The following is a 20,802-nucleotide window of genomic DNA, read 5'->3' on the forward strand; positions in this document are numbered from 1 at the left end:
ATGCCCAACAACTGGGTTGAAGGCGACATTTAACCACTCACTACTTGGTATTCTATGCAGATCCAACACTCAATGGGTGATATTTTCTACCATTGCATTGGATTCATTTTTTTGTCTACCTTATCTGTGTTCAAAGTAAAATTTTCTCTCAATAAAAAAATATAAAAAAGATAAAATTTTCTCTTGACTAAATAATAAAAAAATATAAAAACAATATAATTTTGTATCTTCATGAGTTGGATTTGCACTCAAGGTGACAATAATCGAATCTATGACCCTCCAAATTCAAAACAAATATGCTAATCAGCCAATGCTAAAACTCATCTCATTGCATAGTTGCATACAATTAATGTCATACAAAACTTGTGCATATAAGTATTTTTCTAAGTCTTTGATATTTAAAGTAATTCATTATGATTATTATTTTTTCAGTCATAATATATAGTGCATGTTACTTAGCATAGAAAAGTTTTATATAAAAATCAATTTATGGAAAATGCACTTTATTGACAAATATAATGTCAATATGCATAATAATCTTATGTGTTTGCTGCTCACAACTTACGCATATATTTTGCCAGCTCTATAACATGAAGTAGTAATCTATACATCCTCATGACGTGTGAGGCATGACGTCAATTGCGAGGTCTATTTTAAGTTATAATTTATTCTTTTCCATTAATAGGAATTTTCCTTTTCAAAAAAAAAAAACAAATAAATAAATAAAGACAAGTCAATTTTGTGAGCCGTTGATTTAATACATAAAAGTACATGAATAAATAAATGTGAAATATTCACATAGAATCCACCACGTGAAACACTGAAAAAATAGCTAGACAACACGAGAATCCCTCTCGCTCTCTCTTTCTCTTCTCTATCTACGAGACTCTATGCAAGCAAGCCGTGAAAGCCTCTGAATTCAGACTGAAACAGTGAAACGTTCCTTCAATTCCTTGTTTCTCAATCAATGTCTTAAATGCCGGTCTCTACCCAAGTCATCTGTGAAATAAATGGGATTGTTTTTTTTTGGGACTTAAAGAAATAGCATTTACCCCCCAAAATTATTTTTGATATCGCTCCGGCCCCTCCGAGCATTTAGTTAACACCATTAAGGTGAAGTTGCAGTACGCCATGAAGACGGAGGAGAGACTCTAGAAGAGTTTGACTTCAGCTACCGCAATAACTGTGCCATTAACCACATGAAGTTCACGTGGTCTGTGAGCTGTTCTCCACTGCGACAAATGTAATCTCCGCACAATCTTTCACTGCTTTATTACCTGCATAGGACCTGGTGGTTATGGTAATAATGTTGTACCATCAAGCTTCATCACTCTGAAAGTCATGTTCCTCTGGACCTCATCGACAGACAAAGACAAAATAAGCATTACTGGAGACCAACCAAAAACCTTAGTAAGCATTAAGGTCACAACTTGCATTCTCCAATTCAATGTACTGGAAACAACAAGTTGCATTCTCTTGATTGTTCTAACTTCAAAAACAAATGCAATCCCCACTGATAGTAAAAATTAAAACCCATGTCACCAAAAGCACCAATTCCAGAACACAAACAGTTCACAGCAATTTCTCATCAGTTAAGCAGAATGGTTCTCCAAATAATACAATGTAAGGTTTATATGGTTCTTTCACCTGTAAATCTTGGAGCAGAGGCACTGTTAATTCTCTCATCCATTTTAGCTGCCAAAGATAAACAAGTCACAACCAACAACTGCATCACCCATGATTTCTCTTTCTACTACAAATAGAAAAATCAAGGAAGGCCAGATTAGATTCACTAAATTAAAGTTACTAATACTCTCTATTACCAGAAAAAGATTTAGCAATACTATGAAATTTTAACATGATTCTGGGTTAATTTCCTGAACTTACAGGATGTTCATAAATTGAGAGGAACCGATCCAAGGAATTAATTGATAGATAAGCAGTCACAAGTCCATAGCTGTAATGGGCATGAACCAAGGGCGGAGCCAGGATAACATGGGGGGGCCGAATGTACGTGGGCCAATGCGGGACCCACTATAGGTCCCATATCATAATATATTATTATATTTTGACATGGGGTCCACATTAAAAATTAGATAAATTAATAAAAATTTCGTGAATGTGAGAGAGAGGAAGGAATAATTTGAGAAAGAGAGTGAATACCTGATGTGGAGAAGATTTAGGAAAATTCTAAAGTTTGCTAATTACTTCAATATTTTGTGAGAGTTGTGAGAAGAAAAAAAAAAAAAAAGATAAGAATAAAAGAGGAGATTTATGAGAGAATATATAAGGAGAAATTCATGGATCGTGAATTAGTTTTTAATTAGATTTGACATTTTATTCCTTAAAACTAGGTATAAAATGATAGCCATTAGACAATGATTATGAATGACATTTGTATTCATCATCTTTATCTTAAATTTTTATTTTTAATTTTTGAAGGGGGCCAAATAGTGGTATTTCTCATTTAAACATAGAGAAATAAAGAAAAAAAACAAGGATATTTGAAATTTTAAAAAATCCGGGAGGGGGCCATGGCCCCCTCCGGCCCCAACGTGGCTCCACCACTGCATGAACCTATACAAGACCAAAATAATAACACATCAGTAATCACTAAAAAGGACAAAATCAAACTTGGTCTAAAAACAATAAATCTGAAAAACAAGAACCCAGAAATCCAATTGTGATATAATTACAATAATCTACATTCAACAATGAAAGGTGGTTAGTGAAACAAGATCCCAAACCCAGTTCAATAATGCAAACATGAAAAGGACCCCTTGGATCGATTTCATATATTGCATGAAAACAAGCAGAATTTTTTTTTTAACCCAATGTAGGTAACACTTGGAAATCACTAAAAGAAAACCCATTTTTGGCGATGCTTTTTTTTTTTTGCAAGCGTTAGCCAAATATATACCTTCCCCACGGCTTATAATAAAACGCTGCCAAATAAGTATTTTTCCGGATGGTTTAGCCAAATATTAGGATAAGGCAACGTTCCTTTTAAAATCGTAAGAAATTTGTCAATACACTGTGACATATCAAAATCAAAACCTGAAGCAAAGATGAATGAGAAAATGCCAAAATGGAAGAAAAATCAAAATCCAATCCCATTCACAGAAACAAAAAGGAACATTGATACACAACATCCAAGATATCTTACTAACTAATGTGACCGGGGGAAATGCAAAGCACTCGTTTTTTGAAACTTTGATTAGACAGAGTGAAGATAAAACCTATAAATATAATTTCAAAAAGACCCATGAACCCACCTTCCAAATCCAATCGACGGTCTCTCTTCTAGTCCAAATTCCAACTCCCCACTACGAAAGCATCAAACTTAAACACTCGTCAGTTTTTAGAGGAAAGAACTCCTCATCATGAAAACTCTGATTTTGGTTCTGAAGCTCAAATGGAAGACCGCCTCATCTGGGTTCACTTGGAATGTGAAGCTCAAATGGAAAAACGACTTGGGGATCAGGGCTAGAAGAGAAATCAGGAACATTGATACGAGAGCTTCTTCAGAGCTTTTGAAATCAGCATAAAAAACTTCAAAATGAGAGTTCACTTTCGAACGCCCCATTTTTGGTGTTTTGTCAAACGATTTTGAAAAGGTATGGTTGGTTCGTCTGGGCCGGCTGAGTTCAGTTTGGTCCCTAAATGCGTCCGCAGGACTGAAGCAAAATCAGACCACCTTTGGGTGCGAGTTCAAGGTGGCCAAAGGTAGTGGCGTGTTTCCATTAATATCCTCTGCATTTAGAAGCTTGTCAAACTTGTTGGGTTTCTTATGATGAACCATGTAACTTAACTTACTAACTTTGATCTCCCATTCATAGCAGCAAGTTGAAGAAGGCATGGACAATTTCAAGCCTTTTGAGATTCAAACCGCCTCATGACTCTTTAGGAGACGTGGCCACGTGGCAGAAGGTAAGAGGCTGGAATGTGCGCAGCCTTAACATTATGCAACGGTCACTCAAAATTAATGTTCCAACCGGTGTCAGTTCGAGCATTGATTAAAGCAACGCTCATACCAAGACGTACCCTGTTTGACCCAATCAAATTGATCGAAAGAAGATTGATAGTCCCTAGGACTGAGTACCAAGGTCCTTAACCTAGTGACATAGGGAGCCTTATGATGTGGGCGGATTTGGTTGGACCAAAATGATAAGGACCGACTAGGTCCAATCCGGTTCGACCAAAGCCTTGGTCGGACCACGAGGAAACCAAGATACTTGCACCCAGTAATGTCTATCCGAGTTGTAACTAAGTTATTTTAAATTAGGGAAAATGATCCTAATCAAGTTCGGAAAGTTAAGTTGTTCTTAGAGTCCTGTTTGGAATCCACATTCATAATACGACTTAAGCTCTCTCTCTCAACAAACAAAACTCAATTACAGAGTTCAGGTCGAACTCAACACTGCATAGCCAAGGTAACTTATCCTATCACTAAATACTCACACATTCACCAATGGTCAAGTACACACTCTTGAATCATTCCAACTAGCAACCTGCTTTCAGCAATCTGCTTTCTTCATTCAAAGTCGGATATTCAACTAACTTGGTTGCTGGAGGCGTCACTCGACTAACCCGGTCGAGCACGTTTTTACAAGTATATTTGATCATGCAGTTGAGCAGGATTTTGCAGCATCACGTGGAAATAATTAGATGGCTGACCTCTCTGTTTATAAATAGACCTTAGTATGAGCAAAGGGTACATAATTCAAATGCATACTTTATTCTTTCAACATATCCAAAGGAAACCAACCAAAATTAACCCTTACATTTAATAGTCCTTAAATTTACTTAAAAAATAATTAGAAACGTTTGCATGGAGTGATCCAGACGTGCTTATTGACACCAAACAACCATAACAGCAATGCTAAAAGTGATCAATAGTTCTTTCGGTGAATCATAAAGCTATCAAATGCGTATATCAGAAAATAGAAACCCACCTTGGCCACCTTCTTCAGAATAGGATACTTCGACATAGATAGGACATTGAACAGAAAAAGCAGAAGTAAGATATAGAGAAGAAAGATGATACCGATGCCCAAAACCAAGAAAGCAAGCCACTGGAGCCTGAGTGTCACCGAATACAAACCTGCTGCAAATGCTATAGCCATCAAAATTAGAGCTATACCCAACAATGGCGAGCTCAAGTGAACTGCAAGCATCATCATATTGTTGTCACCCCACTGTGCCCAGATGCTATTCACCACAACGATGACAGAAAGATAGAGAGCCATTGTATTGCAAATCACGAAAACATTGAATGCAGGTTTCCTTAATAAGATAGCCATGCCTTGGTATGGACCATCAACATTGTAACCTCCAGGGAGACTGAACCCTGCAATGAAAGTGACCGCCAAGATCAGAGTTGCTACAACCGCAAGAGTACTGAAACTCTCCTTGAATTTGCCTTTGAAATTCTCTGTCTTTGGATCAATATATTCCTTTGAAGAATCTTCTGAGATATTAGTGATTGGAGGAGATCGATTGGATGGTGCATTATTAATTCTTAAAGCTGTTATGCAAAGAACCTGAAACATTGAGATAAAAATAAGGGTTTGCATTCGACTAATGAGAAGTATGATATACAAGAGCAGTTGACATAAAGCGCCACGCAGGAGTCCTTCTCTTGGACAAGTTGGAGTTCTTATTTTATTCAATAGTTCTTAATGGTAATGTTCTTTGTTTCTTGTGTGTGTGTGTTTATTTTTTTGGGAAATATAAATAGCCCAGAATATGTATGCATTATCCAGTATAAACCTTATATTTTGACATATTAATAACACAAAGTTCCTTACCTGTTTCATTTTATTTTTTAAACAAATTCTTTTTCCTGTATAAGCATATATGATTTCAGCATTTAGAAGCGGTCAGAAAAAATGAAAATGTATAGAAATAAGAAAAATCATTTCTTACCTTAAAAACTGGGAAACAGTGCAAAAACATTGCCATTCAACCCCTTAGAATATGTTCGTTGACTTCCTTCTATTTCCTTAGAGATATTTGAGAAGCTTTTCTATCTTTAAACATGGCGGTGAAATAAAAAGAAGTTTGAGCATACCTTTGTTATTGAGAACTCATTCATCTGTTGCTTCTCTGCAATGTCTAGGGCAGTCAGGCCATCACTATTCAAGAGAGTCATGTCTACATTTCCGTCCCTGATAAGAATGTTCACCACCTTTGGGTGCAAGTTCAGGGTAGCCAAATGTAGTGGCGTGTTTCCATTAATATCCTTTGCGTTTAGAAGCTTGTCAAACTTGTTGGGTTTTTTCTGTTGAAGCATGTAACTTACTAACTTTGATCTCCCATTCATAGCAGCAAGGTGAAGAATATTCTGATTTTCTTTGTTTAATGTCTCTATGGCCTGTGGGAAACATTCTAGCATGTCTTTAATCATTCCATTATAACCTTTATTTGCTGCTATTTGTATGGGATAGAGGCCATTGCGAGTCCTTTTGGTGAGCAGTAGAAGAGTCTGCGATCTTCAGTATGCTACGAGCTTCTTCAGCATGGCCGAGCGATGCTGCATAATGGAGAGGAGTTCTTTGCTCTCCATCTGTTTTACTAATAAGCTCCCTCTTTTTTTCCAGTAGAATGTTGATGCACACTGTCATTGCAAGTAGAAGAGGAAAAAAATGAAGAAAGAAAGAAAGGAAAAGCTCAAACCTCTCAGCTTCTTGATAAATATTAGCTAGGCAAACTCATAAGATGTAGGGATATTTTTATGTTCAAAGTGGTAAAGACCAGATTCGGCGACAATTGTTTTGATGGTGCAAGTCGGGAAGATCCCTTGGCTGTCTCCAAATTTGGAGCGGTTTGCAGGAATTTTTAGGGGCTGCTTGTTAGGATTAGAGTGATCAATCATACACAATCGAATAGTAAATGAAAAAGATGAGACATGGATTTTACCCCGGTTCACCTTAATGTGAGGCTACGTCTAGCATTAGGTTTTTCACTATATTCTTCTCAAAACAACTACATCAGATGTTCTGTTGCAAGAGAACTGTAAAGAAACTCCAAGCCCCAAAGAAACGTGGATCTTCTGCAAGCTCTGGGGAGCATTGCCACCACACTCTCGTCGGGGCCGTATCCGTCCGCAACATAATGTGAAACATGAACCATACTCAACACTGCTGAATGGAAGATAACACACTGCTATAGGAGGCAAATCCAGTTGCAGATTTCCTCCTAGGCAGCAAGAAATCAACTCCATCCCAGCATCAGAATTGGCCTATTAATGTATTAGAGGATCTAAGATTAGATGCGGAGGCGGGAAGACCTAGATACAGATTTGGGTGACGTAAAAGGATGACCTTTCACCAACGGGGGTTGGTCCAAGTGGTAAGCAGCTTAGTTCGCTTAAACAAGGTTCCGGTATCAAAACCTGGTGGATGCAAAAAATCCCCGCTAGGAGACTTGCCCACCAAAGCCAGGTGTGCGACCCGGGTCGAACATCGGATTAATCAGGGCAAAGCCTTGAAAACCGGAGTTGGCAAAAAAAAAAAAAAAAAGGATGACCTTTCGGTGTGAGGTAGGATGTTTTTGTTGTTAAAAGACTACCATGACGTACAGTTGAAGTCCTTTATTTTTTTCAAGATCCTTTTAATCTAATACGACCTCTTTCACAAAGAAAAGAAAAAAGACTGGAGTTGTAAATATTGGTTAGCCCAGGAGTAAACCTTAGTTGAATTAATGATTGTCTAACATAAGCCTGCTTGCGCAAATGCTTAGTGAGGAACCTTGTGAGAAACAAGCCCATCTTTTAACCAGCTGACCTAATTAACCCTGATGGTATTGGTTAAGAAGGAAATAATTAACCCTGAGCAATGAAACATAAAAACGACAAAGAGAAAGAGAAACAACTTACGTTTATGCCTGTTAGCAACGGCAGCGTGCAGAAGTGTCTTGCCGGCAAAGCCCTCATAGGCAGGTAAAAAGTTAAAATTCTTGCAAATTTCCTCCTTCAGTGCAACGTCCAACATCTTCTCCAGCACAGCGTGCAATCCACAGTCAGAAGCCAAATAAATTGGTGATTCATCGCGTCTATTCTTAATTAAGATGGCCTCTTTGTCCCAATCCGTTAACGCATCAATCACCCCACGGTGACGCCCAAGAACAGCTTCATGCAACGGTGTGTTCCCCTCTCTGTTCTTTGATTTGGTCATTTCAGTTAGTTTGGACCGATTCTCTGCTTCATCAGCTTCCTTGGCCCAACCCAACAGATATTTAGCCACCACAGCGTTATTGTGACGAGCTGCAATATGGAGTGCCGTGTCTTCGCTGTAGTTCTTGCTTCTGAGTATACTTGCTGGTTGGTTTCTGCGGATTATCTCCACAACTTGCTCGTTCTTGCAATACTTAGCAGCGATGTGGAGAAGAGTGTTCTTGTTTTGGTCAATCTGTAATTTGCTGGGATGGTTGCCTTGTCGTTGAAATAACTGCGAGAGAGAGAGTGTGTTTCCTTCGCTCACAGCCGTGTACAGATCATGATCCATGGCTTGTTACCCTTTGTAATCTGTGAAGATCAAGCTGTGTTGATTACTGTAATAAGCTCTATTTATAAAGAAAGATATCACCCATCTAATACTACTTCAAGCATACATGATTAACTAATGAATCACACAATTTGTTTATGCATTACAAGAGTAACAAATATGGACTACGTGCATGATGGTAGGCGACTAATCCTGAGGAAAACAGACCTAGCATATACGTTTCGTCCAGAAGGAGAAGATTTTGACATTTAAATCCTTTAAAAGTGCTATTATAATATCTCAATGTCTCTTGCCTTCGGTTACAGCCCTGTAGAGGATTTTTTTTAATGGAATGAACTCAGATCAGAATTCATGGCTTGTTACCTTTGTATTACGTGAAGAGCGCTGTTGCTGAAATAAGCTCCATCTATAAACGGAGAGATCACCCATCTAATACTTAGTTCAGAATTCAATGCATAAGAAAGTAAAGAGGAATGTTGTCATTGGCAATGAGCTTCTTCAGTGTGGCCGAGTCTTCGACCTTCAGTATGGTGCATATATTTTTTAAAATTTGCTCCTTATTTTTAAAACTTGATAACCCATAAATAACTAAGGAACGTTACGGTTCCACACTTGAAATCCACCATTCAGCTAATTATCTACAACATAATTGGTACCTATAAATATTATAAATATAAGTGTGAAAATTTGGGTCAATCTTTAAAAATATTTCAACATAATTATGCTTTCAGGAATTGGGAATTGGATTTGTAATTGTTAGATGCCATGAGTTAGGGTTAGAGAGACATGTTTTTGGGTGATGGAGAGAGAGAGAGAAAACGTAGGAAAGAGAGAGATACTCAATTTTACGTGGTTCGATTAATCTCTGCAACATACGTCCACGAAAATGTGATTTGCTTTCTTGAAATTGACTATAGTACATATTACATATTTATAGTTATAAGAGTGCTGCTTAACATTAATCTTGGGCTCTAACTCTAGAGTTTGAATTACTCAAGTTATTTATTTGCGTTTGATATGAACTATATCTCCTTTTTTTTCAAGTTCTGTTATAGTATGAATTGGAAATTGGATTTGTAATTGTTGAGTCTTGTTTTGAATACCTAGTTCTTTTAAGTCTTGACCAATGATTTTTACACCAATTTCCTATCACCACCATATTTGGCTCTTCAAGTAATGAATATTTAATGAATTATATAAAATATTATTTTTAAAAGTATTTATTGAATTAATTTTAATCAATGGATAAAAATATTATACATGCTTAAATCATATAACTCATTAAATATTCATTGAAAAAAGTCCTTTCAAAAAAATAATCTAAACTCAGCACCATCAGATGATCATTTTCTCCGCCCAATAAATAGTAAAAATAAAAACAAAAACGGGTTTCGTGTGAGGAAAAAAAAAAGAAGAAATAAATTACTTATGCAATTATTAATGGAAAATAAATCACAGTGAAATCCTAGACAACGTGATGAAAAGGTTTGTACGTTGAAAAAATAACAAAACAAAAATGGATTAGGTACATATTGTGGAGAGCTTTGTTGCTATGGGATTCATTTTCTAGTGAAATTTTCTTTTCAAATATATATTAATAGAGATGTAAGAATAGTATAATTTTCTATCCTCGTTACACTCAAGGTGACAGCATTCATACCGATGACCTTGCATATGTAAAACAAATGCACTAAGCAAACTGTGCTACACGTTGTCCCATTGCAACATTGCATACAATGTCTTAGAAAACTTGTATTTTAAAAATATAATACCCCATTTTATATTTTAAAAATACACACACTCTCATTTATTAAATACATTAGTCCATTCTATTAATGAAACTGGTAACCCACTGTTTAAACAATTGACGATCTTGTTGAACGTGTCTTGCATATTTAAACACACATACAAAGGTCTACATGCATAATGAATTGATGGTTGACCACTAAGAAATAAGATTTTTTTTTTTTTATTTTCTAAATATTTCCTCTCATACACAATCCTCTAGGGGGAGAATGAAAACCCTTAACAATTATATTTACAACAAATGCACTTTTTATATATAAGAAAATTGGCTATGATGATATTATGTATGCCATTGGCAAAAGTTGGAACCTACAACCTCTCTTCGGTGAAGCTCTCAACCAATTCATTGACCCTCCATTGGCCAAGGTTAGGGTTTTTCCCCTCTCAGTGTGTTGCACTCTAAATCATACCCACAAGATAAATATATTATTTTATTATATGTTATAAAGATATTGATCATTACCTAATGAGTAAACTTTGAATCTTTGATGCTAATAAAGTAGAAATTTCATTTTTTAAGTGTTAAAGAACACGTGACGAATTGCATAGATATTTTATTACAATTTTTACTTTTTCATTAAATGTGTCCATCTGAAACCTACTTCTACTAGAAAACAAAAATTAGGGAAGTCTAGATTAGGGAAGCACCAATGCTTTTTCATCACACATATTGTGTGGGCCCTTATAAGACCCATTGGGGGTCCTACCTATGAATTATTTTATTATATTAAAGAATATACCCACATATATTTTGTGGGGCCCACACATATTTAACAAAAATAAGTAAATTATTGATAATAGTTTTTTTTTTTTTCAACAAGATATGAGTAAATTAAAGCATCAGTTAAAAAAAAAATACGTGACTTCAACCCTAAAAAGTCAGTTGTAAACAAAAAAAAAATTTAGGTAAGATATGCAAACCAATGGTAGTTAGTTATTTTATTAACTATAGACATTTTATTTACAATATAAAATCAAATAACAAAAATTGCTGAAGAAATAAAGAAACAAAGAATATAAAATCAAATAAAAAAATAACAAAAAAAATGAAAGAAAAACAATAAATTGAGAAAGAGAAAGAGTACCTAATTGTAGAGAAAAGTTTTTCACAAATTTTCCTTAACCCACGCTTATAAAAAGGGAAGAAGAATAAATAGGAAAAAAGAAACTGAAGAGAATAAATAGGAAGAAAAGAAGAGAGATATGAGAGAATAAATAGGGATTGAGTAATTAGTTTCTAATTAGGAATGAAATTTTGAATATGTAATAAGATTTTTCACACAAATTTCCTTTAACCCACTAGAAAGAGAAGAGAATAAATATGAAGAAAAGATGTGAGAGAGAAGTGAGGGGAGAATAAATAGGGATTGAGGAATTAGTTTTTAACTAGAAATGACATTTATACCATAATTTTAACTTTAAAATTTATTCTGGAAATGCAAAGCACTCATTTTTTGAAACTCGATCAGATAGAGTGAAGATAAAAGTTAGAAATATAATTTCAAAGAGACCCAGGAACCCACATTTCAAATCCAATCAACGGTCTCTCTTCTATTCCGAAATCCAACTCCCCACTACGAAAGCATCAAAAACTTAAACACTCGTCAGTTTGTTAATTTCTCTTATATTTCTAGGGATTGCAATGGCATAGCCCATTCCCTAGCCCGGAAGGCACTCACCATTTCTTCTAGGACTGAGTGGCCACTGTCCTCCCCATGGTTTCATGAGGTGTTATCTTCTTTTGTTGGGCCTTTGCCCCTCTTTCAATGAAAAATCTTTTTTACCAAAAAAAAAAAGTTTGTAAAGGAAAGAACTCCTCATCATGAAAACTCTGATTTTGGTTCTGAAGTTCAAATGGAAGACCGCCTCCATCAAGGTTCACTTGGACTGTGAAGCTCAAATGGAAAAACGAATTGGGGATCAGGGTAGAAGAGAAATCAGGAACACTGATACGAGAGCTTCTTCAGAGCTTTTGAAATCAGCATAGAAAACTTCAAAATGAGGGTTCTCTTTCGAGCGCCCTATTTTTGGTGTTTTTTCAAACGATTTTGAAAAGGTATGGTTGGTTCATCTGGGCCGGCTGAGTTCAGTTTGGTCCATAACAAACCGTCCGGTTCCTTCACTTAATTCCTCCACAGTGTACATGAAAGGATCAATGATCAGGATTTATATTCGGGCATCGGACGGTTGGCTGAACAGTCCTGGCATTTATTGCACAGGACTAAAGCAAAATCACACCAACTTTGGGTGCGAGTTCAAGGTGGCCAACCGTAGTGGCGTGTTTCCATTAATATCCTTTGCATTTAGAAGCTTGTCAAACTTGTTGGGTTTCTTATGATGAAGCATGTAACTTAACTTACTAACTTTGATCTCTCATTCATAGCAGCAAGCTGAAGAAGGAATGGACAATTTCAAGCCTTTTGAGATTCAAACCGCCTCATGACTCTTTAGGAGATGTGGCCACGTGGCAAAAGGCGAGAGGCTCGAACGTGCACAGCCTTTACGTTATGCAACGGTCACTCACAATTAATGTTCCAACCGGTGTCAATTCGAGCATTGATTAAAGCAATGCTCATACCAAGACGTACCCTGTTTGATCCAATCAAATTGATCGAAAGAAGATTGATAGTCGCTAGGATTGAGTACCAAGGTCCCTCGACCTAGTGACTGGGGAGCTTATGATGTGGGCGGATTTGGTTGGACCAAATTGATAAGGACCGACCAGGTCCAATCCGGTTCAACCAAAGCCTTGGTCGGACCACGAGCAAACCAAGATACTCACACCCAGTAAAGTCTATCCGAATTGTAACTTAACTTCCTTGAAATTTGGGATAAGGATCCTAATCAAGTTGGGAAAGTTAAGTTGTTCTTTAGTTCCTGGTCGGATTAATCCACATTCATAATACGACTTAAGCTCTCTCTCTCTCTCAACAAATGAAGCTCAATTACAAAGTTCAAGTCGAACTCAACATTGCAATAGCCAAGGTACTTCTTCTATCTATAAATACCCACACCCTCACCGACGGTCAAGTACACATTCGTGAATCATTCCAACTAGCAACCTGCTTTCAGCAATCTACTTTCTTTATTCAAAGTCAGATATTCAACTAGCTTGGTTGTCGGAGACGTTACTCGACTAACCCAGTCGAGCACGTTTTTACAGGTATATTTGATCATGTAGTCGAGCAAGATTTTGCAGCAATAGATGGAAATAGTTAGATGGTTGACCTCTCTGTTTATAAATAGACATCAGTATGAACAAAGAGTACATAATTCATAAATGCGTACTTTTTCTCTCAACAGATACAAAGGAAACCAACCAAAATTAACCCTTACATTTAATAGTCCTTAAATTTACTTAAAAAATAATTAGAAACGTCTGCATGGAGTGATCCAGACGTGCTTATTGACACCAGACAACCATAACAGCAATGCTGAAAGTGATCAATAGTTCTTTCGGTGAATCATAAAGCTATCAAATGCGTATATCAGAAAATAGAAACCCACCTTGGCCACCTTCTTCAGAATAGGATACTTAGACATATGTAGGACATTGAACAGAAAAAGGAGAAGTAAGATATAGAGAAGAAAGATGATACCAATGCCCAAAACCAAGAAAGCAAGCCACTGGAGCCTGAGTGTCACCGAATACAAACCTGCTGCAAATGCTATAGCCATCAAAATTAGAGCCATACCCAACAATGGCGAGCTCAAGTGAACTGCAAGCATCATCATATTGTTGTCACCCCACTGTGCCCAGATGCTATTCACCACAACGATGACAGAAAGATAGAGAGCCATGGTATTGCAAATCACGAAAACATTGAATGCAGGTTTCCTTAATAAGATAGCCATGCCTTGGTATGGACCATCAGCATTGTAACCTCCAGGGAGACTGAAACCTGCGGCGAAAGTGACCGTCGAGATCAGAGTTGCTACAACCGCAAGAGTACTGAACCTCTCCTTGAATTTGCCTTTGAAATTCTCAGTCTTTGGGTCAATATTTTCCTTTGAAGAATCTTCTGAGATATTAGTGATTGGAGGAGATCGATTGGATGGTGCATTATTAATTCTTAAAGCTGTTATGCACAGAACCTGAAACATTGAAGATAAAAATTAGGGTTTGCATTCGACTAACGAGAAGTATGATATACAAGAGGAGTTGACATAAAGTGCCACACAGGAGTCATTCTCTAGGACAAGTTGGAGTTCTTATTTTATTCAATAGTTCTTAGGGTTTGTATGGTAATCTTCCTAGTTTCTTATGTGTGTGTTTTCTTTTTTGGGAAATAGAAATAGCCCAGAATATGTATGCATTATCCAGTATATCTCTGTCTTTTTTCTTTTAAAAAAAAAAAAACCGATGCTTTGGCATACTTTTGAGCCCACTCTGAGACTTGCTCAAAAAAAAAATTCTCTTGATAAGACAGAGGGGCATTCTTGTTTTCTTAATGTAAAAACTAAACCTTCTATTTTGACACATTAAAAACACAAAGTTCCTTACATGTTTCATTTTGTTTTTTAAACAATTTCTTTTTCCTGTGTAAGCATAAATGATTTCAGCATTTAGAAGCGGTCAGAAAAAATGAAAATGTATAGAAATAAGAAAAATCGTTTCTTACTTTAAAAACTGGGAAACAGAGCAAAAACATTGCCATTCAACCCCTTAGAATATGTTACTTGACTTCCTTCTATTTTCTTAGAGATATTTGAGAAGCTTTTCTATCTCTAAACATGGCAGTGAAATAAAAAGTAGTTTGAGCATACCTTTGTTATTGAGAACTCATTCATCTGTTGCTTCTCTGCAATGTCTAGGGCAGTCAGGCCATCACTATTCAAGATAGTCATGTCTGCATTTCCGTCCCTGATGAGAATACTCACCACCTTTGGGTGAAAGTTCAGGGTAGCCAAATGTAGTGGCGTGTTTCCATTAATATCCTTTGCGTTTAGAAGCTTGTCAAACTTGTGGGGTTTCTTCTGATTTAGAAGCTTGTCAAACTTGTTGGGTTTCTTCTGATTAAGCATGTAACTTACTAACTTAGATCTCCCATTCATAGCAGCAAGGTGAAGAATATTCTGATTTTCTTTGTTTAATGTCTCTATGGCCTGTGGGAAACATTCTAGAATGTCTTGAATAATGCCATCATAACCATTATTTGCTGCTATGTGTATGGGATAGAGGCCTTGCGAGTCCTTTTCGTGAGCAGTATAAGAGTCTTCGATCTTCAGTATGCAACGAGCTTCTTCAGCATGGCCGAGCGATGCTGCATAATGGAGAGGAGTTCTTTGCTCTTTGTCTATTTTACTAATAAGCTCTTTCTTTTTTTCCAGTAGAATGTTGACGCACACTGGCATTGTAAATAGAAGAGCAAAATAAATAAAGAAAGAAAGAAAAAAGAAGAAGAAGATAGAATGGGAAAGCTCAAACCTCTCAGCTTCTTGATAAATATTAGCCAGGCAAACTCATAAGAGATTAATGACTATACAGAAATTATGAAATTATATAACCATGACAAAACAGTACATGCTAACGTAGTGTATTATTGTGTAAACTTAAGAGATATTTTTAAGTATCATTAATTGTTCATTTTTTTTTTTATTTTTTTGGTTAAAATTTGTTCATTTATGATAGTTTATGGGTACCCCATGTAATCATAAGGTCTGAACGTTTACCAAATTGGTCAGTAACCTAATGAAACCCTGAGCAAAGAAACATAAAAACGACAACGATAAACAGAAACAACTTACGTTTGTGCCTGTTAGCAACGGCAGCGTGCAGAAGTGTCTTGCCGGCACAGACCTCATAGGCAGGTAAAAAGTTAATATTCTTGGAATTTCCATCCTCCAGTGCAAAGTCCAACATCTTCCCCAGCACAGCGTGCAATCCACAGTCAGAAGCCAAATAAATTGGTGATTCATTGCGGATATTCTTAATGAAGATGGCCTCTTTGTCCCAATCCGTTAACGCATCAATCACCTCACGGTGACGCCCAAGAACAGCTTCATGCAACGGTGTGTTCCCCTCTCTGTTCTTTGATTTGGTCATTTCACTTAGTTTGGACCGATTCTCTGTTTCATCAGCTTCCTTGGCCCAACCCAACAGATATTTAGCTACCACAGCGTTATTGTGACGAGCTGCAATATGGAGTGCCGTGTCTTCGCTGTAGTTCTTGCTTCTGAGTATACTTGCTGGTTGGTTTCTCGCGGATTATCTCCACAACTTGCTCGTTCTTGCAATACTTAGCAGCGATGTGGAGAAGAGTGTTCTTGTTTTGGTCAATCTGTAATTTGCTGGGATCGTTGCCTTCTCGTTGAAATAACCGCAATAGATAGCGTGGGTTTCCTTCGCTTACAGCCGTGTACAGATCACGATCCATGGCTTGTTAGTTGTTACCCTTTGTAATCTGTGAAGATCAAGCTGTAGTGTTGATTACTGTAATAGGCTCTATTTATAGAGAAAGAGATCACCCATCTAATACTACTTCAACCATACATGATTAACTAATGAGCTCAGAAGCTGATGCATCAAAGATTGACAGAAATGTTTTTCTTTAATAATTTCTATTGATTTTTACAATTTGTTTATGCATTGCATGAGTAACAAAAATAGACTACGTGCATGATGGTAGGCGACTAAGCCTGAGGAAAACAGACCTAGCACGTGCATCGCCCAGAAGGAAAAGACTTTGACATTTAAATCCTTTAAAAGTGACTCTATTATGATATCTCAATATCTCTTGCCTTCGGTTACAGAATTATAAGCCTTGTAGAGATCGAGATTTTCTTCTCTTCTTTTTTCTTGAATGGATTGAACTCAGATCAGGATTCATGGCTTGTTATCTTTGTATTACTTGAAGAGCGCTGTTGCTGTAATAAGCTCCATCTATAAACGGAGAGATCACCCATCTAATGCTCAGTTCAGAATTCAATGCATAAGAAAGTAGAGAGTAATGGTTATCATTGGCAATGAGCTTCTTCAGTGTGGCTGAGTCTTCGATCTTCAGTGTGGCCAGTGCATATATGTTTTAAAATTTGCTCCTTATTTTTCAAACCTGATAACTAATAAATAACTAAGGAACACTATGGTTCCACACTTGAAATCCACCATTCAGCTAATTGTCCACAACCTAATTGTTACCTATAAATATTATAAATAAAGTTCACTTAAGTGTGAAAATTTAGGTCAATCTTTAAAAATATTTTAACATAATTATGCTTTCAAGAATTAAGAATTGGATTTGTAATTGTTAGATGCCATGAGTTAGGGTTAGAGAAACATGTTTTTGGGGTGATGGAGAGAGAGAGAGAAAGAGAAAAATGTGGGAAAGAGAGAGCGAGTCAGTTTTACGTGGTTCGGTTGATCTCTACAACCTACGTCCACGAGATTGTGATTTGCTTCCTTGAGATTGACTGTAGTACATATTACATATTTATAGTTACAAGAATCTTACTCAATATTAATCTTGGACTCTAACTCTAGAATTTGAATTAGTCAAATTATATATTTGTGTTTAATATGAACTATGTCTCTTTTTCTCAAGCTCCGTTACGATATGAATTGTGAATTAAATTTGTAATTGTTGATTTTTGTTTTGAATACCTAGTTCTTTTAAGTATAAGTCTTGAACAATGATTTTTTACACCCATTTTCCTATCACCATCATATTTGCCTCTTCAAGTAATGAATATTTAATGAACTATATAAAAATTAATTATATAAAAATATTTATTTAATTAATTTTAATCAATAAATAAAAATATTATACATGATTGAATCATATAACTCATTAGATATTCATTGAAAGAAATCCTTTCAAAAAAATAATATAAACTCACCACCCTCAAATGATCCCCTTCTCCACCCAATACATAGTAAAAATTAAAACGAACAAAAACGGGTTTTGTGTGAGAAAAAATATTAATTATGCAATTATTAATGGAAAAGAAATCAGAGTGAAATCCTAACAACATGATGAACGGGTTAAGACGTTGGAAAAAATAACAAGACAAAAATGGATTAGGTACATAATGTGAAGAGCTCTGTTGCTGTAATAAGCTCCATCTAATACTTAGCTCAGAATCCAATGCATTAAAAATTAAAGAGCAATGTTGTTCATGCATGATTCATACTGATTTTCAAATTTCATATTATAATATTAAAAATGCAAATGGTTGGTGTTAATTAAACATTTGTTAACATGTTCTATGCAAAACGCATTAATTGGCGCCATGCATTAATGTTCTAAGTCTGTCATGTAAGTGCCTAACTATTGGGTTGACGGTGCTGTCTAACCACTCACTACTTCGTATTCTGATGCAGATCCATCTTCTACCATTGCAGTTACTATAGAATTCATTTTCTGGTCCCCTAATCCATGTTTAGAAGTGAATTTTTTTTAAATATATATTAATAGAGATGTAAGAATAGTATAATTTTCTATCCTCGTTACACTCAAGGTGACAGCATTGATACCATGACCCTCCATATCCAAAACAAATGCGCTAAGCAACACGTTGTCCCATTGCAACATAGCATATGATGTCATACAAAACTTGTACGTATAAATATTTTTTTTTAAATCTTTGACATCTAATTTAATTTATCATGATTATTATATTTTCTAATCATAGAAAAGTTTTAAACAAATATGCCACTTATGCATATAATCACTTCATGGCAATGCACTTTGTTGACACTCCATATCCAAAACAAATGCTACACGTTGTCTTGTGAAGATGATGTGAAGAGCTCTGTTGCTGTAATAAGTTACATCTAATACTTAGTTCAGAATCCAATGCATTAAAAATAAAAGAGCAATTTTGTTCATGATTCCTACTGATTTTCAAATTTTATATTATAATACTAAAAATAGAAGTGTTTAATGTTAATTAAACATTTGTTAACATGTTCTATGCAAAACGCATTAACTGGCACTCATGCATTAATGTTCTGTCTGCATGTAAATGCCTAACAATTGGGTTGAAGGCGATGTTTAAGCACTCATTACTTCGTATTCTGATGAAAATCCTATTGGAAAAAACTAGCTAGAACATGGTATAGAACTAGGACTATTTAATCTATAAAAAAGAAGATATAATTTTGATAAAATTACAATAGAATAAATATACATCTTTGAAAATATATTACAACTTTGTAGAATTGATATAGTAGAAGAAAGAAGATCTTGCACCAGTGAAGCAAAGCAACGTGAAGAATAAAATTTGAAGATGATCACCACAATATAAACCACATATGATGCCAAGGATCTCATCAGCAATCAGGGTGCTCACCCTAGCTAAACAGATATATCATCACTTGATATTTTGAGCTTCTAAAAGATAAAGATTCATTAGCCTGTGTGAAGTTCTTACTAATATATAAACACAAATTTACAAAACTATTTTATCAATAAATCCTTTCATAAGGCAGTATGTAGGTACGCGTATGCTTTCGTAATTATCAAGTCACTGGCAATGGAGCATTGGTCATTAAGATCAATACTCAACGTATAGTTAATCTTTACATGGATGGACTCAACAGATTCAAAGTATACTTAACCATAGAGAGACTAGTTCTCATATCTCCTATAGTTTAAGCAATTTTAACTTGCACCCATCATACTCCAACAATGTATATTTACATAATAATACATTATAATGGGTGCAGTCAAATTGAGCAATTTTGCTTCAGTGCTACGCATTAAATGTACAGCAGTGAGCTGCGAACACTCCAAATGAAGCCAGTCACCGAAATGAATTCTAGCCCTTGATTAACACCATGTGGTATTTTGCTTATTTTAAGTGGAGTAAAATAGGTAGCCTGCTTCGGCTCAACGAGGGAAACCAGGCAGCTCAAGGCTAGACTTAAGAGAAGGTGAAGAAGAAGAAGAAGAAGAAGCAGATCCCTTAGGGCCTGCTTGTTTACATGAATCCAGAGATTTGAAATCTCTGGATTCACAAATGAGAGATTTATATCCGTTTGGTTGTGTGAATCCTGAAATCTAGAGATTCACATTTTTACACTAAAAACGTGAATATGTAGATTTATGGGTATAAGGTGAGATCCAAAGATTTCATCCCTACTATAAAAGTGTGAAACATTTGAACCATGACTCTATAAATGCTTTTTCAAGATGAATCTATGGATTTCATTCCAAAGATTCAAGCTAACCAAACAATCAATTTTATGAACCATGACTCCATAAATTTTAAATCTATAGATTTATAGATTTAAAATCTCTAGATTTTTGAAATCTCCAGATTCAAGTACGTTACTGTTCCGTCAATGCCGCGCTTACTCAGAAGTTTTCTTGTTTTGAAAACATGCTCAGATCAGAGCTTCACCTTCACTTCTTGTTGTGTACTAACCAATGATCCTAGCACAGAGCGACGGATTGAAGCGGGATAGATTTGACTCATATGGTACATCAAAATCACCTAGAAAGAACAGAAACCAGAGAGGCAGGAGATCAATGGAATTGGAACTTTA

The 20,802-nt window shown here is 35.9% G+C and overlaps 2 pseudogenes; both read right to left on the reverse strand.

Annotated features, from left to right (window-relative positions):
• Positions 1–4,882: 4,882 nt before the first annotated feature.
• LOC149000687 (protein ACCELERATED CELL DEATH 6-like) lies at positions 4,883–8,507 on the reverse strand (annotated as a pseudogene).
• Positions 8,508–13,651: 5,144 nt separating this feature from the next.
• Positions 13,652–16,690, reverse strand: LOC149000688 (protein ACCELERATED CELL DEATH 6-like; annotated as a pseudogene).
• Positions 16,691–20,802: the final 4,112 nt, after the last annotated feature.

The sequence above is a fragment of the Hakea prostrata genome, chromosome 11 (assembly GCF_041222555.1).
Source record: "Hakea prostrata isolate BN-2017 chromosome 11, UWA_Hpros_2, whole genome shotgun sequence".
Classification (NCBI taxonomy): Eukaryota; Viridiplantae; Streptophyta; class Magnoliopsida; order Proteales; family Proteaceae; genus Hakea; species Hakea prostrata.